Below are 25,826 nucleotides of genomic sequence, written 5' to 3'. Positions count from 1 at the left end.
CTGGTGGGGAGCCTTGGCTTTGTGACGAGTATTAAGCCGAGCTCGGCAGCGTTGAAGGCCAAGTTCGTCCTTTTGCACTTTTGTGACTGTACCCCCATTCCGCCCCTTTCGCGTGGTGCATTAAAGCCACACGCAACAACGAGAGGGGCGCTCCTCGCCACCCTAGACGTGGTGCCTAGTAATGTTTTAAAGTCTATTTTCCTGTCCGATGGTGCGCTATACACGTTGAGAAGGAAAATGGTAGAATTGATTGTTCTGTTGGCTACGATCTCTATTAACTGGGCCTCGAGGCCCGCTTTGTACGCGCGGAACCTCGTGCTCAACGAATGAGATGTTCTTTCTGATTAGGGTAGCGATACCTCTGCCCTTTTCTCTCCTGTATGCTACCTTGCGGTACCCTGAGAGGCAAATTTCAGCTGTACGTAGCGTTTCCTGTAACAATATAACTTGCGGCATGTCCGCAATAGACCTAATAAACTGTCCCAATGGGTCCTTGCGCATCTGGAAACTTGCGCAGTTCCGCTGCGCAAGTTTCCTGAGAGGGCTCAAAAATCTTTTTTTGGATTGGGAAACATTTTGGCGGTTCCTTAACAAGTTTTGAGGTTAGATATAGCTGCAGCATTGAACGGCGACCCACCTAGAGACGCTCACACTGCTCTGTGTACGATCGAAATGGCAGGTGAGTCGAGTCTGAACATTGTCGACACGTAACATAAGTGCAACGTGTTATTATTGTTTGTATGGCCTTGAACTCTATTTCGGTGTCACTAAAATGACAACCATGAGAAGTATCTCTGTTTGTGATGCGGTGTGCCGCAGTAAGCATACATTCCAATCCAGGTAACTAACGATGCTCCGTGTAAACGTGTTTTGCTAGCTTTCCTGCTCCTAAAATTTTTGCGTGTTGCGATTTTCTAATCATTGTTCACCTGACACCAGGATATCAAACTTTACAAAATAAAGAACTGTGAAATATCTCGACTGGAGCATTGCCGAAGCCAGAACTTTTTTTTTCGGAGGGGGCAGCAACGTAACCGGGTACGGGAAGTGGGAGGTAAGGTGGAGGGGACGAAACAGGGGATGTGCCAACCCCCTGGCTACGCCACTGACATGGAGTGCTGGATAAAACGACCTGGTGACACTGACTGCGAATATACCACGATAAACCAGACGTACGCGAAGCGTTGAAACAATATACGCACTATTAGGCCTCGAGTGCCGAGTCTAGAGTGCTGGGAAACGAACTATGTGCAACAGCAACTTTATTTTCTAAACTAATGCAGCACGCGATTCGCGGCGTCCGCCAGACATCTTACCAGTGATATTCAGAAACACTCGAGATGTCATGTCAACTAAAGATAAACGGCTTCAGCCCGCATCCTGCGGCCTGGGATAGTCGCAGCAGCAACACATGCGGCAACGGTCTGGTAACTGCTACATTTCATACTAAACTTGTGATACTAAACATGTGGTACTAAACATCGTGGAGGGCACTTACGCGTACCGTGTTGCCCCCAACTTAAGCTCGGCAGTCAAACTCAGTATAATTGCAGAATTCTGTTCCTACCACTAGGCCACAGCTTCTTACTTGGGTATCCAACAACCTTGCCAAAGAAAAAACGGCAATGTCACCTCGCAGCCCCATGTCAAGACACTATGCACTGCTTCATCAGGAAACCTTCCGGCGGATCCTGCCCTGCAATTCCAGGGAGGACTTCCTGAGGGGACTTCAAGCGAGCGCAGTGGCGCCCACCGTCCGGACGAAGACACAGCCGGCCCAGCCGCTACCGGGCCTGCGGCTGCTTAAGCTATCTGTTGCACGGCGCCAAGTTGACTTGTGCACCCTGCGCACAAAGGAGCCTCAGAACTGGATGGCTCCGGTGGATAGATGCCGTTCGCCAACGCCAGGCCAACTTGAGGCGTCGGCAGAGGTGGCGGATTGTTTGCTCGAAGAAGGCGTGGGGCCTTCCACGGTTCTTCCTGCGAGGCCGCACGATACGCCAAGCTCTCCTTGCCGTCGCGATCACGATAGCAATTGGCGAGATTGACCTGGAAGAACAACTAGCCCACTGTTTCTCCTTAAGGGGGTCCTGAACCGCCCCTCGGACTTTACAAAAGATACTGTCCGCGGATAGCATATGCTGCTGTGAACCTCTCAGCTAAGTTTTGCAGTCGGGCGAGGTGCGTGGAGCTGGAAACCGGAGCGCGAAGTCATATTTCTCTCAAACGCTCTCTTTTCAACAGTGTCTGCTCCCTCTTTTCTGGACGCTTTATTTCGTAATACAGCTGATTCCCATGCACGGCTGCTATAGGCCAACACCTGACATAAATCAAGAAGGCAGTTTTGATCAGTGCGCTTCCTCCTACTGTCACTATATACATTTATTGACTCAGGTTGTCAAACAGGATGAAGTAAGCGAAAATGTGCTTTGGAATTTCGATAATACTTAGGTACTTCCGAAAGAAGCCGACTAACGTCTGCTGACGCTTGGCCACAGCCGCCCGCGTAGGAATTCAACTTTGGCCACCCTGCTTATCCGTGTCCTATCGGCTCTTGTTTCCGCAGCTTCCTTGTCGACACCACGGGGCTGCGGCTGTAGCTGGTAGGACAGGAGACAGAGGCGAACTAGCGTAGTTGGCCCTACTTTAGTCTTTTTTCTTTTTTTTATAGTGAAGCTGTTAGGCCTACTTTTCCCACTATCATGTACGCGTGTAGAAAAAAAATCCCGCAGATGGTGCAATGCCCGCCTGACCAGCGGCGGAGGCGACGCAGAGGTTAAGCACTCCCCATGCGTGGGCCGATACCAAAGATAGTACATAAACGGGCCGACCCACGGTAGAGGGGCAGCAGGCGTTAAGGATTCCCCATGCGTGGGCCGATTCCGAAGATAGTGCAATGCCGGGCCGACCCGTGGCGGAAGGGAAGCAGGCGTTAAGCACTCCCCATACGTAGGCCGATCCCGAAAATAGTATAATGCCGGGTCGACCCGCGACGAAGGTGCAGTTCGCCATCAAGGGGCCCACATACACGGCTTGGCTCGTCATCCTTCTTCACAGAGTGGAAGGGCACTGAGTTTTTTCCAGGGGCTTTACATTTGGCGCCTTGCAGCTGCCAAAATCGGAAATAGTGACGTCAAGGTGATAACCCAAAATCAAATTTGAACTGCACGCCACCGTGATCTTCAGTGGGCGAACGGTTATGTACACGTTCCGCAGCCATGCCATCGGAGGTGAGTATAACACTATAGTGTTTCTCAAAATGGTTGTCACCATCCTGCATGTTGTACCAGGCTTTGGGGTCCCTGCTGCAGGACCGGCTGCACCCCCAGCTACGCGGACAGGTGAGTCCATATCGATTCTGGATCTCCCACAGCATCCTGCAGGACGCGAACCGTGGTGTGCTCGGGTGTTCGACGTCACGATTCATGACCGCTCCCCCCTCCTTTCAGCTCTTCAATATGCAGAGACCTTGACGTCGGTCGAAGTGCTGTCGGAAAAGCTTTGCGCCCTTGTTTTCAGTTTCTTGGAGCTGTCGCTTCAGTGGCTGCCGTCTCATGTCGGCGTCTAAGGCAACGAGGCAGCTGACGCCTTCGTAAAAGCAGCACATCACGCCACAGCGCCCGTCAGCACCGCTGTAACGGCCTTTGACTACGCAAGGCGCACGTTGCAGTAGCAGCTTGCTGCTGTCCACCCGGATCCCGGCATCGCCAGCAATTGACCCCACCCCCATCCCCTTCCTGATCGCGGCCTCACATGGAAGAAGTGGTTCCTATCTTGCTGCGCCTGCGGCTTGGCTACTCCTTGACGGCATCCCAGAGCTACAGCAAGCGCCTCGGTCAATCCCCGTCGTACCCCGCGTGCGAAGAGGTCGAGACAATTGTGCATCTCCTTTGCTTCAACCGTGCTTTATCCGAGGCAGGGGCTTCTCCCTGCACATCATTTCTACCCCTCGGCCTTCCTGCGGTTTCGACATGGTAACCGCTCTTCTTCGGCTAGCACCACATCGTCGCCTCCAGGCACCTCCTTACGTTGCTAGCGGAGACGTGTGTGTTGGCTACCTCGTAAATGCGCCCCTGCTACAAGCGAGAACTGTTGCTACCAGGTAATTTTAGCACAGCTGCCCACAGGAAGTATTGCTAACGCTACCTTGTGTTTGCAGGATGTTGTACGTGTGAGGCCCTTTAGGGTCGCTGATTTCCCGGCCAGACTGAACCGAGCTGGCGCGCACTGTCCTAACTGGAAGCTTTGGGAGCTTATATAAATGAGACGGCTTGCAAGAACGGCTTATAACAAAAAAAAAGCATATCAGTGTATCCCAAAAGTGAAGCAGTGTATGCGATAGCAACGGGTTAGAATAATACACACTCGTAGCTGTAGTGGCAGTATGAATGGAAGTAAACGTACGCTGACTAACAACGAGCTGTTGTGCTAGAGGTCCTGTGTTTACGTCCTGCTATCGGACAATTTCATTTATGTTTAATAATTAAAGCCAACTTCTTTCTTAGCGACTTTACCACCCCTTTCTCGTATCGCGCACGTTCCAGGCCTCTTTTCTGGGCCCATTGTCGAGGTATTGCACGGCCACGCCGATATGGATGGATGGATGGACGCCAAACTTTAAAGATGATCCTGAGGTACGCGACACAGCGCGCTGCGGGCCACTCCCACGTTGGGACAGTCAGGCCATGCCCGACCGCCGCATCGTGGACCCTCTGGACAGCCCATAGTTGCGTCTCGGCATCGGGGCTCTTGATAGCGGAGAACCACTTGTCCTCATCGATTTGTTCTGTGCCTTGTAACGAGGGCCAACGCCAGAGCATTTGGTCTAGGCTAGCGATGTCATTACAGTGCCTGCAAGAACTAGTGGTGTAGGTTCGAGATAAAGCTTGCGGAATAAAGCCGGGCTGGGATACGAGCCTTTTTGCAATAAAATTACATAATTTTCAGGTTTGAGCTCTGTTATTGTTTCTCGCATTCAATACTTAAGTTTGAAAATATTTAAAATAAGAGACATGGCTGTCGGTGGCAAAAGGCATGGCTGCCGTCGGCCATTTTGGTGCCATCTTTTGGTCACCCCGAATACGACGACCGATTTTCGCATAATGAGGTACATAATGCCTTCGCAATAATAGGGCTTTCTTGGTTTCTAGGGTAGAGTACAGGCAATATAAGTAATGTCTATAAGGGATGCTACGCACAATTTCAAAATTCGCCAATAGGGAGGTTTCTCTCCTAATTTTTATTCGTTTACTTTTTTCATTAATATGTTGCACCCCTAATCCACGAAGCGCCTCCCGGGCTAGGACTAGCTGCGTAATGTTGGGGGCTCCCGATCCTTGTACCTTAGCTACCAAGCTCCAGCATTCTAGATGGCGTTTAATGACACCATTAAAATTATTATTTTCGTTACTAAATGTTCGCGTAAGCTGCCCCTGGTCAAGTATGTCTGGGCCGTGACATTGTACAGCGCGGAGGCAGCGAAACCGATATCTGTTATGAAAGAGCTAGAATTGAAGAAATATAAATTTCTGATCCTCAATCAAGAATGATGTAATGTAAATGTGAGGCATCGTCACTTTCTGTATTGTTTAGCGCTACAACGCGTAAATTGGATATGCCTTTTAGTATAATTGCAAGCGAGAAGGGCACCTGGCAGCAACAGCTCCGCCGGTTTTTGTTGTGACACCTAAATGCTAGCGCTTGTACTGTGCTTCTGCCGGTTTCTATTGAGCCGTTGCGGAACTGCGCTTACCAGTATTCAGTTACCGACCAACAGGACCATCCGGTTCGGCTTAAGCTTCACTGGCTTCTGCAAGGAGTGGTTCGCGAGGGTGTGTGGACCAATATTAGTATCGTCGGCGTTGGCGGCGTTCGGCAAGGTGATGGATATTAATAGCGAGCATTCGAGAATGAAGGCACGATGAAAACGGAGTCAAGAGCGTCGTTGGTAACCTTCAAGCTCATGCTTGGAATTAAAGTAGATGACCTGCCTCACCAGATAAAGATGTGTTGGGAACATGCTCTAGTTGTGGTGCCAGGACGCCCAGCGCAGGGCTTGAGTTGCTACGGCACTGGCCATTTAGGACGTCAATGCAAAATACCACGTTAGTCACGATGCAGATGTTTTGCACACGCAGAGGCACAGTGCCTTAGCTGAGGAGGCGGCGCAGGGTGCCGGCTAACCGCCGACGGCCGTAGCGACTAGCAGCGAACTGGAGGCGCCAGCCGCGAGCAGCAGCGAGCCACAATGAATGCTTGAGTGCCCTACGTTGAACAACGCAATATATACCGAACTTCCTCAACTGCAGTAGTGAAAGATGTGTAGGGGTGAAATAAGACACCAACGCATGGGAAAGCAAGGAGGTTTTCGAGTCTGCGAATGCACAGGACCCTCTTGCTTCGGGTGGTGTCTGTACGGCTAGCGTAGGTACTGCTGCTAAGCTTAGCCATTACGATTCAGGCAATTTAGCACTCAGCACCCGCGAAGAGCCGCTAGTTGAAGGAGTCCAAGTGCTGAAGAACAGCCTCAGGCTAATGAAGAACGCAGGAATATCTGCGATAATCTCCCCTTCGACGGAAATGCAGCCGTTGAACCGGGCTGCTCCGTAGGCGTCTAGCGTGGCGCACGGCGCGAATGGCAAACCCCGAGCCAGCCCCCTTTATGATCAAACATGGCTTCTCAAGAGTGCCTGAGCTTAGCCACACGAAGATTGGCTGATAAATAGCGCTTCTAATTGATAAGCAGCAGTTGTGTTCACGCAAGCAAATCAGCACCTTTCTGAAGATCCCCGACCGACCACCTCCGTGATTCAATCTGTTGTCCGCGAATTGCCAAATGAAGGCATCCCACCAGTGCTTTCGGTAGGTCGCCCTTGGGTTAGCCCCGCTTCCTTGATTACCAGTGACGTTTCGGCACTTTGGACCAATGGCGAACGCCCAACGATAAGCCAATCGGCTTTCACTGACGTAGCGTAGGACACATTCCCCGTTATTGTCGTTATCGTCCCCCCCCTCGTCCTCTCGTTGCAGCTTTTTCTACCGCTGTAACAATAATCTACCTTTGCCTTTTGTCACTCGAAATAACTACGTACTGTGAAGCTCCTACATAGACCAGTCGCTCCATTCCTTCGCAGTCAGTGCACCATCGTCGCTCCTTCTCGCCTCTGCCCCGCCGCTCTTCGTCGCCGCACCTTTCTGGAGGCTTATCCCGGGAAGACTGACTGATGCAGCTCACGGAGGTAAGGCTGCATTGCACCCCCGACCTGTAAATCCTCTCCTTTCACTTCCGACGCATCAAAACTTAATCGCTGTTGAAGTAGGCGCCCTACCAGTCACTGCTATGAGCGACACCGGTGCACACATCTCCGTCATGAGCGCTGATCTCCGAATGCGGCTAAGGGAAGTGCTCAGACGTGCCAAGTCCTGTGCTGTATGTATCGCCGACGGTGGAACTACCGCCATGGTGGGATGTAGTCACTCCCTCTGCCTGTACCTTACTATCGCATAGCGTCTCTTTTTCTCATTGAGTAGGAACTACTGAGACCAAGAAAACTTGTTTTCCGCTGCGAGATTTCGTATTCTGTCTACCATGTGCCCCATAGCGCCGAAATTATCAGCAACAACGTCAGCTGCGGTTTAGGCATCCCATCTTTATTGTTCATGAGATACGAGATGAGAACAAAGGAAACCGTTGGCATTAGGAGCTTTACCTTTGCTACCTGTTCCGCTCAGACCACTGTATGTTGACAGCTGCACAGAAGGAATGCTTGAGCTTGTGCTGGGGTGACGCGGTGTGCAATTTGGAGATTACCGATGCCTCAACTGGACGCTTGTCTTATAGGTCGTCTTCGCAGCTAAGCGCACGACTCGTCGTTCGTGTCTGTGAAAACATTCTAACAACCAGCGCGCGGACCATGCACGCACCGTCGCAGCATGATGGCAATGACAGCAACGACTATGGTGAAAGCGCGCCTCGAGTGCCCTATAATTGCTGTCGCAATAAAATATGTATTGACGCCTATGGCAGTGTTATATGCTGCGTCAATTACGGGGGAGCTTAAGCTCGGAATTTAACCCCAATTTCGCTATAAGGTACTCATAAATAGGTTTGGTAAACAACCACTGGACCAATTTCAATGAAACTATTCTCATTGAAGATAGCAGGTAAGTTATAGTAATTGTGGTAAGCAGAATTCTGATTCAGGCGATAATTTTTGCAAAGGTTGCCAGAAATCGGTGTTCGAAAAATTTATGCACGAAGTTTACAAATCCTGAACATTTCACCAAAAATAAATATCGCACATTTCGAAACTGCATGTGTTAATAGATCTGAAGCGGACAATCTTGATTGAAGCTTACAGCCTACGTAAAATGGTTGCGATATTTGTGAGCGTATTGCAAAATTCATACTCGCTAACTAGGTCTATATTGCAGGGTGCTCTATATTATATTTACGATAAGTACAGTTTACAAAATTATCACGTGTTTTTTTTTGTGGTATTGATGTGGAGTCGCAAACATGATGCACTAGCTTTATTTACCTTGAAATATGTAAGAGTATTTCTGAAAAATGATATAAATTAAAATCTACTTGTTGAGTTTACCAACTTTTAATTTCGTCCTTTGTATACAAGTCGTTATGAAACTTTGTGAAATGGTTGCCGAAAAAAAATGATTTCTTCATTCTCACATAGTTTGAATGAAGGCCCGAGATAAAGCTTTCTCTTAAGCATGCTGTAAACAAAATTACACCTAAGATTGAGAATTATGCATTATTTAATATTAAGCAAGATGAAAGCTCCTGAGAAAATGAACTAATCCAGTATAAATTCCTATCCTCCTCGTAATAAAAAAGTTGTCGCCCTGCATAATATTGGCCCCATCAGATTACATCATAATAAATTTATTATTCTCTGCAATAAAGAAAGGGATTTCGATCCCAGTTTAGCCTAAACTATTCACGAATAGGCAAATGTGACATGCTAATTAACAAATTCATGGTGATTAGTCATAACTTTTTGACATTTTAGCAATAGCGTTTCACACTTTAGCTGCCACAAGGCTAGACAAGAAGTTATGGAAAATTTCCTCAAACCAGCAAAATTAATATTTACATATCAGATGCATACATATAAGAGTGCTGAGAAGTGCCTTTCTCACCTGTAAGAGCAACCTGCAAAGAGGAAAAGATGCAATATGAGTACCGGAAGTTTCCCGAGCACACTCATAAGTTTGTAAAATGTGTTTCCCCTCTGGCTATATATTATTTTTTGCAATAGTGTCGCTATGAAAATATTTAGTGGGTACTGCCCTCGAATATTTTTTCACTACTATATTTTCGTTAGTGGTCCGTGAGCAATTAGTTTTATATCGTGTCCATATCTCTTCTGTTTGTGTGGCAAATGTAGAAAACAGTTTCTGCACAACTGTAGTGCATTCGTCCCTGGAAAACAGTAATGTCATCATAGCAATGAAAAACGAACATAGACAAACATGATAAAAAAAACGGATGTAGCGCACTCCTTCGATCGCTGTTACTGCGAATGGAAAGGACGGCACGTTTAATTGAATATCTCCTATATGTTGCACCAGAATAAGACAGTGGTGTCGTTCGCGGCCGACACGGAGGCCCGTTTTGCGACGATTGCTTGGGGTGCAGTAGCACACCGCTCTACTGCAGTGTCCTCTGTTGCTGGTGCACTGAGTCATTGTTGGCAAGCGGAACCGTATAGCTATAAGGCAATGTCTGTGGGGTGAACTGTAGTAGCTCTCGTGGAGGCCATTTTTATGACGCCCGTGAGAACTCGCCGATGGCTTGCTGTTTTTTCTACTTCGCTCGCACACTTTTTATGTGCGTGGCAAGCCAACTGATGGCGAGAGTTACTTCTTTTATTCTTTTATACATTATGGTTCTTCGAGAACAAGTAGTAGAACACCGGATTTTTCAGACTAGGCTTTTGGTGTGCTTTCGGTTATGTTTATGCCTTTCGGTCAACATTTCAGGAGCGAAATGTCTACGCGATGGTGTCATCATACCTGAGCGTCATTTCTTTGGCGAAACTTGATGACTACTTTTCTAGCTGATACAGGTGAACAGATACTCATACAGCTCACCTGGCATAGGGAAGAATTTCCTTCTCGGCTGAAATGTTCTTATGGGGTTCGTCGTAACTCATCGCGGTTGCTTAGTGACTTTGGTGTTTCGCTGCTAAGCACGAGGTTGCGGGATGAAATACCAGCCATAGCGGCCGCATTTCGATGGGGACGAAATGGATAAACAAAAATAACACTGACAACAAAAATGTGCACACATACGAATGTTACGAGCAGACGAGCTCTCGCTTGCTTTCTACAGTCAAAACATTAAGCAGACAATCGGGGGCACTATGGGAAACGTGCAAGTATAGATTGCTTAAACGGCGCTTGAAATACGCCATCAGTGTATTCTAATATCTCCTTTATTTTATGCGAGATATGTTCATTTCCCTTGTGTTTTGATGTCGTTTTGGATTATGAATGCCGAAAGTATTGCAATACATGTCTAAATTTTGCGCGCTAAGCACAATGAACGCTGGAAGCGCCCAGATCAGTGCCGTCATTTCAAAAGTGACCACGACTTTCCTTCTTCTTTAATGCGCAGATGACACACTGCCCCAGTCCAGCAAACCATAGCTGTTGTACAAGTTCCGTGTAGTAATGTCTCTGTACAAGTCTATGATCGATATTCAGTATTTGTTCACCTCTCCGTACGAAAAGCCATCTAAGTAGATGCACGGTTTTTGATGTTCTCTTCACTACTTCAAGAAGCTGGAGAGTTAATTTATAGCATGGTTATAGGCTCAATGAACGCTTTAGATTTAGGTGCACGTTAAAGAACCCCAGGTGGTCAAAATTTCCGGAGTCCTCCACTACGGCGTGCCTCATAATCAGAAAGTGGTTTTGGCACGTAAAACCCCATAATTTAATTTTTTTGATGAACGCTTTTGTTTTAAGTACAACAAAGTGGACCGCTTGGTTTGCAAAATGTGTATGTTCCAGAAACAGAACAAAAAATAAAGTTTTCAATGGTATAGATGTACAGAACGAAGCAAATAAAGAAATTTCACAAATGTTTAAAACAAGGAAATTTCACTTCGTAGAAAACCAAAAAATATAGAACAAAATGGTAGATATGCGCCTAAAGGCGTAGGCATCTAATTATTCGTAATTTAGGGTCCCTGCATTACCTTCGAATGACTTTTTTCTATACTGTAGCAAGTGCGGTCCCGCTAGAGTGAATGAAATTTTGTTCACGTGACTGACACCTTCATTACTGCTTCAACCTTTGCACTCGCGTAATGTTCATTTCCAGTATATGAGGAGGAAAATAACAAAGGCAGTGTAATGTATAGTATGGTGAATAAGGGAATATTGTGAATAAAAAAAATTAAATTATGAAGTTTTACGTGCAAAAACCACTTTCTCTTTACGAGGCACGCCGTAGTGGGGGGACTCCGGAAATTTCGACCACTTGGGGTTTTCTAACGTGCACCTAAATCTAAGTACACAGGTGTTTTCGCATTTCGCCCCCATCGAAATGCGGCCGCAGTGGCCGGGATAATATTGTGAATGCACAAGCATTCTGATTCCCAATTGGTCCCGTTCCCGAGCCAGGCTACCAAATTAAAAATGACGACGACAGTCCTTCGTGTCCAGCGTCAGGGCTCATGGTTTGACGTAGGACCGGAAACGTTTACGAATTTACCTTGTTTCCTGACTTCACTTTCAAGGCCCTAACTAAGCTGTCCCAACTGTTTTATTTACAGGTATTTAGAAAAATGAAGACACGAGGCGCTGCATTAACACATACCAGACCTGTTTGCTGTTGTGCTCATTCTCAAAACGAGTTTATGAGATGGCAGGAGGACTGATGAGGAAAAGTGTCCTTAACGAAATAAATAAAGTACATGTTTTCGCCGCAATTGAACACTCACAAAAGAAAGACACATAAAGACAACACAGGCGGCACTTCCAACTGATTTATTTTGGGCTGTGACCCAAGAATATATATATATATATATATATATATATATATATATATATATATATATATATATATATATATATATATATATATATATATATATATATATATATATATATATATACATACAGGCGTCTTTATGTCTGTGGGATGTCTGTATGTCTGTGTGTTATGTCTAGTGTTGTCTTTATGTGTCTTTCTTTTGTGAGTGTTTAATTGCGGCAAGAAACATGTCTTTTAGCAAGCACCAACTAGGCCAACAAGCAGTTCTGTTGCAAATAAAGTACGTAGTCGATATTTCATTGAATTAAGGTGTCTGTCATGGGTAATGTACAATCTAAGTTGAAACTTTCTAGGTCACTTTAAGCGGTCGCAGTAAATTTATTTTGCAGCCGCTGCACAGTGTTATGGCCATAGGGGGGGTGACTCATAAATACCGCTGATATTTTATTTCTTCATTTTGCATATTTCCTTGAATATTCCAAGAATTTAATTAGCTTCAAATTACTCTCTCAGAGATGCAGTCAAATTCCCCGGCCATTTTATCCATTGTTCAAATCTGTCCTGAAAATCGTCCATGCTTTTGACTCGGCTTTTCATCTTCAGTTCTTTTGTCGATTTCCTATTTATCTCCTTTACATCTTGAAAACCCCCTTCTTTAGCACTTCCTTCAGACTAGGAGATAAGAAGTAAGCAGGGGCGAGGTACGGGGTATAACAGGTGGGGTAAGGTCGAGTTGTCATCCCAGATTTATCAGAAAGTTCTAAACCCTCATTGAGGTGTGTTGCAGCGTTCTTTTCGTGGACAAGCCACTCGCCTGTATTTCAGAGATCATCTTCTGCACAATTTTTTATTACATTTCTTAATCACTGAGGAATATTTTTGATGACTGTGATGGTCGCCTGTTTCCCGGAATTTCAAGGTTGCAATAAACATTAAGATATTGTTTCGCTGCGCGGTGGAGCCGAAGGGAAGGACATTGAAGAACTACGAACGGAGTATAAAACGCCCGACAACCAGCTATTTCTTCCATACGCCCCATCGTTCATTTCGTAAACAAACCCATCTAATCCGTAACAACTTTGGTGGACGATGCTGGGTAATCACTCTGAACAACCTTCTTCTAGGCACCCTGCGGCGAAGCCAGCGCTTCGTCAGACTACCGCCTGAAGACACAGACATGAACGAACCACAAGCAGCTAGCGCCAGTCATGACACAAGCATGCACGATGACATTGAACGCCCAAAGCGAGTGATGTGCTTGATTTCTCAGAAATGATCGCGCACATTTTCGGGTAAAGCTGATGAGGATGTCGACGACTGGCTGAAGTACTATCAAAGGGTAAACGATCACAATGGGTGGAGCTGAACGGTGCAACTTTCCGATACAGCTTTCTTTCCCACCAGAACCGCACTGCTCTGGTTCGGCAATAACGAGAGCACGATGACCGCATGGGAAAAGTTCGCTAAGGAAGAGGAAATCAAGAGTTCATTCAGGGCTTCACTTTCAAAAAGAAAGAAGGCTGAGCATACGTTTTCGCGAAGCACACAGTTGCCTGGGGAAACATGCAGAACTTGCAGTGAAGAAGTATTGAAACTGTGCAAAACTGTGAACACGGTAATGTTCGACGAAAATAAGGTTGGACATCTTCTGAAGGTCATCGCTGAAGATGTCTACAATTTTCTTATATGAAAAGAAGACCTGCACACCCCATCTAAGGAGTCACTGCCGTGCTTTTGAGGCATTGTTGATGTCACGAGTATAGCCAATGTTTGGTAGACTTTGACAAAGTGACCACAGTTGCAAGCGTGGGTATCTACACTTCCCCCGACATCACTTCGTTGACATAACACAAGGTGGAGGAAGAGACGCAGGATGATAGTGCGACCAATGCACAACGTACGCTGTCCTGAATAGCCGCTACTTTGTCAACTGCGCACTAACAACGAAAATCAGCCTTGTGAGATTATGGCGTCCACGTCAACATGGCGAAATTCCGGCTTCCTTCGCGCACCTTCGAACGCCATCAGCCAGCCATACAGCCAGTCTGAGATTTATTTGATGATATCCTGAGTGCCGCGAGCCACCTATTTGCTTTAGTTACGATATCCGTAGACATATCACCCGGTGTTGTCGTTGACGGCAGGAGCAAGTTTCGACGAACTCAGGTTTTCAACCTGGAGGCCAGGACAACTCCCCGTGGCAGACCGCTGAGTTATTGACGACGTCAACGTGAACGTGTATCCCGGCGTGAGTCTCCCGCTTCCAACAGCAGCCTTGCTCTACCTCCAACTGACTACAGCAGCTCGACATCACCTCACCCTCGCTCACTTTCAGCACCATCCCAGCTAGGAAACTAGCTGGTGCGACCGATGGAGGTGAGGTTGTGGGATGGTCATGCAGTCCTCCGCCCGTCGCTACGCCCAAAAACAAAGTACGTGTCTATGTTGACGGTTTAAATACTGATCACTTAGTGGATAGCGGTGCTAGAATATCAGTAATGAGTGTGTTGTCTAAAAATCGTCTTAGACACAAGGTTATGTTCACGTGAAACCGAAAGACTGCTTTTCGTGGAGTCAAGGGCGAAACCCTGCGGTCAGTTGGTGTTTGCAATTTTATAATGAGTGCTGGTGAACAAGATTTTCCAGCTAAATTTATTGTTTTGGATCACACCGCTGACAACATGATCCTTTGGATTGGTTTTCTTGGTGAATGGGGTGCCATGTTCGATTGAGGGGCTCGCGAAATTTCGCTTTGAAATGACTTGATAACACCAATATCAGAACAATCTGACATGGACAACCTGGAAGTATTATATGTGTCCCATGATGTCCTCTTACCAGCTCAGACTGTGGCATTTCTTCCGGAGCTTTTACGCATTGCCCACCGCATCGCTGCCGTGGTTTAATTAACTCATACTCCACTATCATGCTGAAGAAAAATATACTGGTTCCTCGATCCATTATAGAATGTGTAGGTGGTCGCGATCACGCGTAGGCTGTGAAATTGTCTTTGGAGCACGCTTTACGGCCTACTGAACTAAAGCTTGCGACCTTTGACATTGAAGCAACTGTCGGTACTGATGTCGTTGACTCCTCTACCGACGCGAGGACAGCAAATTGTGACTACTCCTTGGAATTCTAGCGCATGACGAAGAACAAGTCGCTATCCTCTTTAAAGCGGAAAGAATTCCAAAGGGTGCTCGTTCGCTGTGCACCTGTATTCGAGTTCGCGCAAGGCGAGCGTCCAACTTCGCCTCCTGACTTCCGCAACGCCGCATAAACATGGGCCAAGAGACGCCTATTCACCAGAAGCCATAGCGCGCCTCTCCTACAGCCCGAAAAGTAATCGACGAACAATTTCAAGAAATGCTGCGGAAAGCCATCGCTCAGGAGCCTTGCAGTCCCTGGGCAGTTCCAGTGCTACTAGCTATGAAAAAGGGCAATTCTTGTAGATTCAGTGCTGATTGTCGAAGACGTAAGGCAGCCACAAAAAAGGACGTATATTCTCTGCCATGCATCGACGGTGCTGTACATGGCCTTCATACAGCCTCCTACTTCTCCTCCGTTGTCTTACGATCGGCGAACTGGCAAATACCGACGCACCCGACGGATAAATAGAAAACGGTCTTTGCGACCCCAGATAGAATCTTCGAGTCTATTGTCATGCATTTCGGTGTATGCAGTGCGCCAGCAACATTCGAAAGACTTATGGACACAGTGCTACGCTGATTGAAATTGATCTTCATGTGCTTTCTCGCTAATGTAATCATTTTTGGCAAAACACTTGAGGTGCATAATCATCGATTTGGCGTTCTGCTGAACCGAATACAAAATGCTGGACTGGTTTCAAACCCAAAGGAGTGTCATTTTGGTGAGCGCCAGGCTCTCAAGCCGTTTTTTTTTGTCGACAGGGATAGCATACGATCTGAGTCTGAGTAGATTGCTGCATTGCGCGTTTTTAACCAAAGGAAGGCAGTGAAAGGCTTCTGAAGGTATCTAGGCCTGTGTTCGAATTTCCGCCTGTTAATTAAGAACTTCGGCCGACTTGCTGACCCACTCACGTGCCTACTTCGCAAAGGCAATCCGTATGTACAGACTGCAGAGCGCGTGGACGCTTTCCGTCAGCTGAAGTGTTTTCGTCAGTCTTGTCAGTCTTGCGCTAGCCTCGTGCCATTTCGTTTTTGAGGCCATGACTAAGCTACACACTGATGCTAGCGATGTGGGTGTTATAGCCTTCCTCGCTAAATTTCACCATTGGCGGCAGCAGTCATTGCATTTGCAAGTGGGACTCCGAGGAGAGGAGAGAAAAATTACACTGTCACCAAATTCGAATGTCTGGCAGTAGTTTCGCCATCAAGAAATTTCGGCCATATCTGTACGGTCGTCATTTCAGTGACGGATCATCATTACTTTTGCTGGCTTGTTGGACTGCGGGATCCTTCTGGACGGCTGGCACGTTTGGACCTACGCCTGCGAGGATACAACTACTATTTCTCCTACAGGGTTGTTCGTTGTCACACCGACGCCTACTCTTTGTATCATCTCCCGTCACCCCAGTCCAACGCTAACGACGACGACTTTGACGATTATGTTGCCAGCGTTACGGCATTTCCTGACGTCATTACCCTAAATGTGAACAACATTGTGATCCTACACTGATACCGCTATTTGAGACGGCCCGCATGTCAGGTCAGACCACGCTGTTCTCGCTGTGTGACGGCCTGTTTTACAAAAATAGTTAATCTGCTAATGGTGCTTTGTTGCTCGTAGTCATTCCCGAACGCCTGCGTATCGTGCTTTTCGCGCCATGCATGAAGACATTACACCGGGTCACCTGGGATACTCTCGCACGCTTGAGAGTACATTGCTAGTTGTGAATGCCAATGTCATAAGAAGGCAGCGACGCCTTCTACAGCTTTTTGCAACCAGGGAAACCATCTACTTGACTATTTGGAAAAGTTGGTATTCACTTGCTCGGGCCCTTTCCCAAGAGCATTACCGGTCGTCGCTGGATTATTATGTGCATCGACTACTTGACGCTGTATACTGAGACTGCGGCACTTACCTCTGCTACCGCCGCCCATGTGTCGTGCTTCCTACTGCATTGTGTCATCTTGCGCCACGGCGCTCCACGTGTCATTTTAATTAGGGACCATGAACGACAATTCACCGCCGACGTTGTTGAAGATTTTCTGCGCCTTTGCGGTTCTACTTATTGTCATTCAACACCATACCACCCGCAAACGAACGGCCTCAACGAATGTACGAATAGTACGCTTACCAACATCGCATTGTAAGTCTCAGCTGATCACAAGAATTGGGCTGCTATGCTGTGACACAGTTTATGTCCAAGATTTATGACCAATTTATTCTCCTTAGTACATTCACATGGAATGAAGACACATTCATTGTACAGAGATTCTATCGAGCAGAAGAAGCGCTTCGGTTTACTCGCTTAAGAACAATCTTGTCGAAAGTTTCAACCAAGGCACGCTATGACGCCCGGCACTTACTTGCCACTTTCACTCCAGGCGATCATGCTTTATTATGGACACCTCTATGGAAAGAAGGCTTGTACCGTAAGATTATCTTTCTCTCATGTAAAATCTTCTGTACATTTTTTCAAGCTGTTGTCATAGCTGTGCATCACAGTAGGAAAACACGTTTAACACGCAGGAAAGACAAACACTGCGAATATTTTTACTTGCGCTGCTGTAGAGACGAGCTTAGCCACTGTGCTGTATAGTGCAGGGAAGAATTGAAAGGTTTTCACTTACAAGCAAAGCGACGAGACAAATAGCGCCGTTCAGCTGCATCTTCATGGACATCGTCAGCTGAAATGTGTAATTGCACATTTATAGGAAATAATTAAGAGATATTTTTTGCCGGTTTCAGAATTCAACAATCTATCACCAGTATACGAATTGGAATGCATGCTCTTTAGCACTGAAAGCAGACCCACACATTAAAACCTCCTTTTAATATTTGCACCTATGAGCTAAATTTGTGCCTAAAACAGGCAGTGGCGTCAACAACACTTGTGAAGCTTCATGTAATGCTCAAACCTGTAGACGGCAAATGTTTTTGCAGCAAGAATCCGCTCAAAAGTTATTCAATTGGAACATCGCCGCACTCCATGAATTTTCGGTAGCCGTGCGGCAGCAGTACAAACAAGTATCATCACTACACATTTTGATCCGAGTGCCGTTGCAATGGCTGTGGAAAATATTTCGTGTTTAATTGAGTCTGGTGCTCCCAAAATTTCGCAGTTGGGCGTATATAAATACGTATGGAACTAGTGAATTAGTATTCATGTTCTCTCCTTTTGGTGCAAAATTCAAGTTAACCAGGTTGGTAAACTCCGTAGAGCTACATGGCTTTCGAAGAAAACGCATGGTGATCTCGCATCGTGGTCCTTTTGTAATGTCTTAAATATCCAAGGCGTTCCTATTCAGAGGCGTACAAACGTATGCCATTTCAACGCACATTCACATAGCTACTTCAGTGGCGCGACTACGTCAAAACGTAAACAAATGGGTAAGCAACCAAACCAAACCAATTATAGACCGATCAGCTTACTGTCCGTTGCCTACAAAGTATTTACTAAGGTAATTGCAAATAGAATCAGGAACACCTTAGACTTCTGTCAACCAAAGGACCAGGCAGGATTCCGTAAAGGCTACTCAACAATAGACCATATTCACACTATCAATCAAGTGATAGAGAAATGTGCAGAATATAACCAACCCTTATATATAGCTTTCATTGATTACGAGAAAGCGTTTGATTCAGTCGAAACCTCAGCAGTCATGGAGGCATTACGGAATCAGGGTGTAGATGAGCCATATGTAAAAATACTGGAAGATATCTATAGCAGCTCCACAGCCACCGTAGTCCTCCATAAAGCAAGCAACAAAATCCCAATAAAGAAAGGCGTCAGGCAGGGAGATACGATATCTCCAATGCTATTCACAGCTTGTTTACAGGAGGTATTCAGAGACCTGGATTGGGAAGAATTGGGGATAAAAGTTAATGGAGAATACCTTAGTAACTTGCGATTCGCTGATGATATTGCCTTGCTTAGTAACTCAGGGGACCAATTGCAATGCATGCTCACTGACCTGGAGAGGCAAAGCAGAAGAGTGGGTCTAAAATTTAATCTGCAGAAAACTAAAGTAATGCTTAACACTCTCGGGAGAGAACAGCAATTTACAATAGGCAGCGAGGCACTGGAAGTCGTAAGGGAATACATCTACTTAGGGCAGGTAGTGATGACGGATCCGGATCATGAGACGGAAATAATCAGAAGAATAAGAATGGGCTGGGGTGCGTTTGGCAGGCATTCCCAAATCATGAACAGCAGGTTGCCATTATCCCTCAAGAGAAAAGTATATAATAGCTGTGTCTTACCAGTACTCACCTACGGGGTAGAAACCTGGAGGCTTACTAAAAGGGTTCTACTCAAATTGAGGACGACACAACGAGCTATGGAAAGAAGAATGATAGGTGTAACGTTAACGGATAAGAAAAGAGCAGATTGGGTGAGGGAACAAACGCGAGTTAATGACATCTTAGTTGAAATCAAGAAAAAGAAATGGGCATGGGCAGGACATGTAATGAGGAGGGAAGATAACCGATGGTCATTAAGGGTTACGGACTGGATCCCAGGGGAAGGGAAGCGTAGCAGGGGGCGGCAGAAAGTTAGGTGGGCGGATGAGATTAAGAAGTTTGCAGGGACGGCATGGCCACAATTAGTACATGACCGGGGTTGTTGGAGAAGTATGGGAGAGGCCTTTGCCCTGCAGTGGGCGTAACCAGTCTGATGATGATGAAGCAACCAAGCTTTAAAATAATAATGTATTTTACGTGAACGCACGTCATATTTCTGTATTTTTGAAAGCGATGCTTTCTCTGCGTCTTCCTTCCATTTTGACATTGCTGCTGCTGCTTTTGATTGGCCACGCCGCGTAGATGGGTTGTTCAAAGCTTGTCTGCGCATAGCGGAAGTGTGACAGAAAAGAAAAGCAGCGTGATGAGCCCCATTTAACGGCTGCATCACGTCGCGAGAATTCCCATTGGAACTCCCTGAGCGTCGCCACAATTCCCTCTAGTCAGGAGTAATTATCCGTGAGCCTTCCACAAAGGAACACACAAGCTGCAGTGATTACTTTTGGATTAACGCGGAACAGTGCAGAGGGGAGGTAGCTTGAATGGTAAAGTGTGTAGAATAGTGTTGGAACAGAATGGGAGATGAGGCACAGAAGGGGTAGAACTGGCAAAACTGACACAGTCACAAGTCGACTAGCAACCTTACCACCCTTCGCCCGTCGAAGCTCGCAGAAATGAGGAAAGCGCGCGGGAGAGAAAAAGTGACGTATTAAAGCAAAAAATGCCATTAATTATTCATTCATTCGATTACCTCAAAGACCTCTACTAAAGGGGTATTAGATGGGATGTGTAAATTCACTCCTAGTATACATGAATTCACAACTTATGCATACATTCGCAACCAGTTTATGCATTCACAGCTAATGTACACGTTGCAATTGAATACAGTAGATACTATTCTTGAAATAAGCAGAATGGGAGTGCAGCGCGACGTGGGGAGACAAACCGTTATAGTCCTTTGCTCTTTGTACGAAGAAATATCGGACATAGGCAGAAGTATGAGTGCAGTGAGAATAAACAGCTTTGGAGTGGCTTTTACGACTGGAACTGTGATGAGCTGGTGTACTGACAGAAAGGCCAAGCTATGAGTAATTAACTTTCCGGAATAGCCAAAGTCGGGCATGTGTTCCGTCTAGATTCTTAACACACGAAGTTAACTCTTAAGTTCCCTTTCGCTAATCTAAAGAAAAATCGAACTACATAAACCTGTCTCCGCGGTTCCGAATAGATTGAAGAGCTTTCCACAGGTTAGATTGATGTGGGTCCCACATTGCGCAGGCGTATTCCATTTTGAGACACACTAATCTTATATAAGCATGTCTTTTAAAAGAAGGCGAGGAAATGCGCATTGTGCGACAGATGTAGCTCAGAACACCATTGACTTCGTTAGGGAAACGAATGTGGTGCGTCCAGCCCAGATGACCGGTTAAAGTTAGGCCAAAGTACCTGCATGAGGCTGATGTGGAGATTGATGACTTGCCAACGGCACTGTCGGTTGTGGAAATATATTAGTAATGTTTAACTTACTTTTAAGGACATCAGTATAAATGACGCAATCGTTCGCGAATAGATGAATTGTAGATAAAATGTTAGAGTGAAGGTCGGTAATCATAAGGAATAGCAAAGGACCTATAGCACAGTACCCTGAGTTACACTGTATCTGACATAGGATAGAAGAGAAGAGAATGATTTAGCATGAACAAATGGCATGCGAATAGTTGGAAAGTTGCGGATCCAGTAGTCAACATGCTGATCAAGATCTGAATGGAAAAGTTTGATGAAAAAACACTGGTATCCAACGTTGTGAAATGCTTTCCGAAATTCAAGAGAACGGGCAGGTTAATCTCCAGACATGAGCTAATATCTTTAGTAAAAAGAGTGAGTTGAATTTACGATGATACTCCTTTATGAAAGACATGTTGGTTAGGCTGAAAGAAAGCCTGCGGATAATGAAAGTTTTACAACCTGGCAATAAATTGCATGTTCCATTACTTTAAAGCAAACTGATGTAACTGGCATCCGAAGGTGAGCATTGCATGGGGATGGTGGACTGTACATCGACGCTGGAAAGACTTTGCCAACCTTCCAGCCGTGCAGAGCTTCCCCAGACAACAATGGTTTCTGGGAAACGTGGGATAAGATGACACTGGATTCACTCAGTGATTTTTAGGATTTTTGAGATAATTTCATCTATACCTGCGGATGTCGGAAATTTCACAGTTAACAGGTAATAGGATTTGACTATGCCTTTGGAATCAAAAGCAAGCGGGCATGAATGGATTACCAAAAAAAAAACTTAAATTTAGGAAGGTAACTGTGGGACTCCTTGGCAAAGAAAGAAGAAAATGTTCTTTCCAGACCTTCTGCACTATCGCAGACGGCAATCAGATTGTTAGAGTCATCTCGCAGAGATAAACTTCAATTAGGGCTGGGAATAAGTATTTTCCGAAATTGTTTGTGATTATTTTTGTGCAAAGCAAGCAATGTAAACACATAGCGTTATGTAAATGTAAATTATGTAAAAGAAGAGAAAGACCGTTTAGGCTTAGTAGTACGGGACTCAAACTCTTCTTGTAAAATACTTTTGCCACGCATGCGCACTTTCGAAAAGCCTAGCCTTGCGAAAAAGCGTCTTTCGTTAGTTAAAGCGTTTTAGAGTGTTGTTAAACCAATGTGAAGATGATCGTTCGTTCACAGTGATAAGGGGAATATTAAAATAAATGCTGGCTCTGCAGTAATTGAGAGCAGATGTAAGTACGAAATGGCAACCGGTAAAGGAGATTAGTTGCGCTAATTGCGATTAATCACAATCATCTTACAACCATCCGCGGCGCGCCGTACGCTGGCGGTATGATCACGCAGCGTGGTGCCATCTCTAGAAAGATGGCGGCGCAAGACCCGCGCCGCGGAACTCACAGCCCGCTGGCGTTGCAAAGAGCACAGACAACTCTGTCTCAACGCTAAAAGATGACAATCAAGTGTATGGTGCACTGTATCTGTATTTTGAATGTCGCTATTGGAAATCACACAATAAACTTCAGCGTATTAGAAATTACAGCTTGGGTGATATTGTAAACAAGCATTACGAAGACATTTCAAGCAATATTTTTTGGTAATTTCTTTGGGCAGTACCTAGCGTATGTAATGCGGTTCTGTACAAGGGGTTGGGTGTCAGAGACCGCATTTTCTAAAGTTTTGACTTGTTCCCGGATCTCGTTTTGCTCTCGCAACAATGCCCGGGTGTTCTCCTTTCGTTCTCGCCCCATTCTCGCCTCATTCTTTTCTTGAGTGCCCGGATAACGACTCTGGATTCTGGCTCATGGTATCTTGAAGGTCGCCGACAACGAGAACTATAAGCATTTCATACTTCATACTTATGAGGCTGTGCATTTTTTAAAATGTTATCAGTTGCTTTCAACGGAGTGATTTGGAAGGTTGAAGTTAAAGACAATGGAAAAGTTAGTAAGTTCATGGTCCATGCTTTGGTAATATGCCTAGTAGTAAAGGATCTATGCTTCTTGACTTTCGCCGAGTGACGGAATGAACATTGGAAATACCCATGGATAACACAGTGATCGCTTATGCTGGATAAGCGGAGGAGTCGAATTACATTTTCAGTATGTAAATTAAAGACAAAGTTAAGCGCGTTTACCTATGTTCACGTTCTCCCGTTGGAGCCAGCTTAACCTGAGTTAAGTTAAACGTAAGATACGCGTTGATGAAACAGATCTTGACACCGTCAATTAAATAATTGATGCTGTATTGGCCTATGTTACCGCGGGGAAATGGAAATTGTATCAATAATGGAACCGGGACGGCAGGATAGGTAGAACTAACGGACGACAACGCAGAGTGAGAATCCTGGATCAAGGAGGTGTGAGAATTCGGGCAGCGGACAAACGCCAAACATTAATAGCATGGGGCTAGGATAGTTTTGAATAAAAGAACATGGTTAAGAGAGAAGAGACTATGTCGATAAGGCTGTAATGAAGGCTACGCTAAGCCGTTACAAGAACACCACCTACACGCATATTGTTGCGATCATTTCGAAATATTGCTACATTGTGTGGCAGACCAAGGGACTAAATAAAAGGCAAACGAGGTTGATTTTGGCACTGCGCGTCGACGCCTACGCTCAGTAAAGTGCTCATGCCTGGAAACTCAGTGTGTACTTCAACGGTATATGCGGCAATTTTGGTAGATGTTGCAGGGTGGAGCAGGAATACCGACCCACAATCGGAGATGACTCCAGTTCACCACACATCCGAGACCCTGCCCCACAACTTGGAAAACCTTCAGAGAAAAGTGATGACTGCGACCACTGGGAGTGAGTGAGTAAGTAAAAACTTTATTGAATATAAATAAAATAAGACACGACGGTTGGAGCCCCTATTCCAGGGCCCCACTGGCACGACCGGCTCGCTGGGCAGAAGAGCCAACTGGCTCTCCCGACCTTCGTCTGCAAGCCATGCCTCCCACTGCCTATTCCTCATTAGTGGATGTTGGTGTAATATGGGGCTGTCTATGTGCGGAGGCCTCCTGGGGCACTCCCGTGGAATGTGTTTTAGTGTGGGTGTGTCTGTGTACCACGGGCACTCGTCAGTGAACCTCGTGGAAAGCTACAGAAAGGCTGACGCTGAAATGATTTGATTTTGACTTAACTTACAGCACGCTGCTGAGCCCACGAGTGCGGGCGGCTTTTCAAGTTGACACCTCTGAAGACTTGGAAGATTGGCAGGCTGAGTTCGAACGCATAGCTGCTATTAACGAGTGGGACACCAACTCCAAAGGAATGTCTTCTTCGGCCTCAAGGGTGGCACTCGCACGTGGTTCATGAACCGTGAAAGTGCCCTGTCATCGTGGCCTGAGCTCCAGTGCAAGCTAATGGAGCCCGAATCCAACCCCATCGGCGGGAAAAAGCGGAGCCCGCCCTGCAATTACGCGTTCACAAGCCCAGCGAGGCCTCACAATGTACGTGGAGAACATGACGCGTCTCTTTAAGCGTGCCGATCTGAGCTTGTCGGAAGAGAAGTAAGTACATCATCTGATGAAAGGCGTAATGGGGCAGCTCCTTGGCGGTCTTGTTTAGAAATCCGCCGAAAACAATTGAGAAGTTCCTCACCGAAGCCACTGCTATGGAGAAACTTCAGCAGTGGTCCAACATGCACAACCAAAAAGTAAATGCCGCCTCCATTCCGGATACACCAGTAGGCTTCGGGGACGTCCTCGCCTTGCTTTGCGAGCTGATTCGCTCATTTCGCAATGAGCTGCAGAAGCACCACGGTACGTCGTCTCCTCCACTCAGCGGCCTCACTAGCGTCGCACGCAAAGAAGTACAGCACACGCTTGTGGCAATTCTTTCCAGCAGTGAAGCACCGCCTCTTCCAAGGGAGTCCCGGAGCAAGGCTTACGCAGAACCATTGCTGTGCCGCGCCGAAGCTTTCGCGCCTACTCATGCTGCTTCACGAGTGGCGTTTTAATCGGTGAGAGCTACCCCAACAGCTCGATTGCCGTACTTCTATGACTGCTCAACACCCATGATGAAATCACAAGTTTGGCTGTGCTACCACTTCCGCGAAGCTGGTCGTGTGTATCGGGGGTTACCCTACCGACGACTCGGACTGAAGGGTTTTCCTGTCGATTCACCTCAACCCATGGTCAGCCGGAGGTCTCCCGACATAGCAGAATTGTTCGACCAGCAGCGCAAGTAGGCAACATCAATGCGGCAGTCACGCTTACCCTCACCGTGGCGATATTTCCCTGCTAATGATACCGCCTCGAAGATGGCGCAAGGGCGATCACCAATTGCACGGCAGGAAAACTGATTTCAACGGCCATACTCGACAACGATACTCGACGCGCTGAAGACCTGGCATTGACCCGACTGCAGCACAACGAAAATACAACGCTACCAGAATCAGTTCCCGCAAGCAAAATTTCACTGGACATACCTGTGTTGATCGAAGGCAGAAAAATTAGTGCACTTATAGACACTGACGCATATTACTTGATTCCCAGTGGTAAACTAGCAAGTGTTCTGAAAAAGAAGTTAAGTTGCCCTGGACTTGGGCGCCAGTTTATATGGCAAGTGGCCATGTCGTTTACGCGCCGCTAGAGCGGAAATTCGTGGTTC

The sequence above is a fragment of the Dermacentor variabilis genome, chromosome 4 (genome assembly GCF_050947875.1).
Source record: "Dermacentor variabilis isolate Ectoservices chromosome 4, ASM5094787v1, whole genome shotgun sequence".
Lineage (NCBI taxonomy): Eukaryota > Metazoa > Arthropoda > Arachnida > Ixodida > Ixodidae > Dermacentor > Dermacentor variabilis.
The sequence above is the reverse complement of the archived record's forward strand: the minus strand, read 5'-3'. Positions refer to the sequence as shown.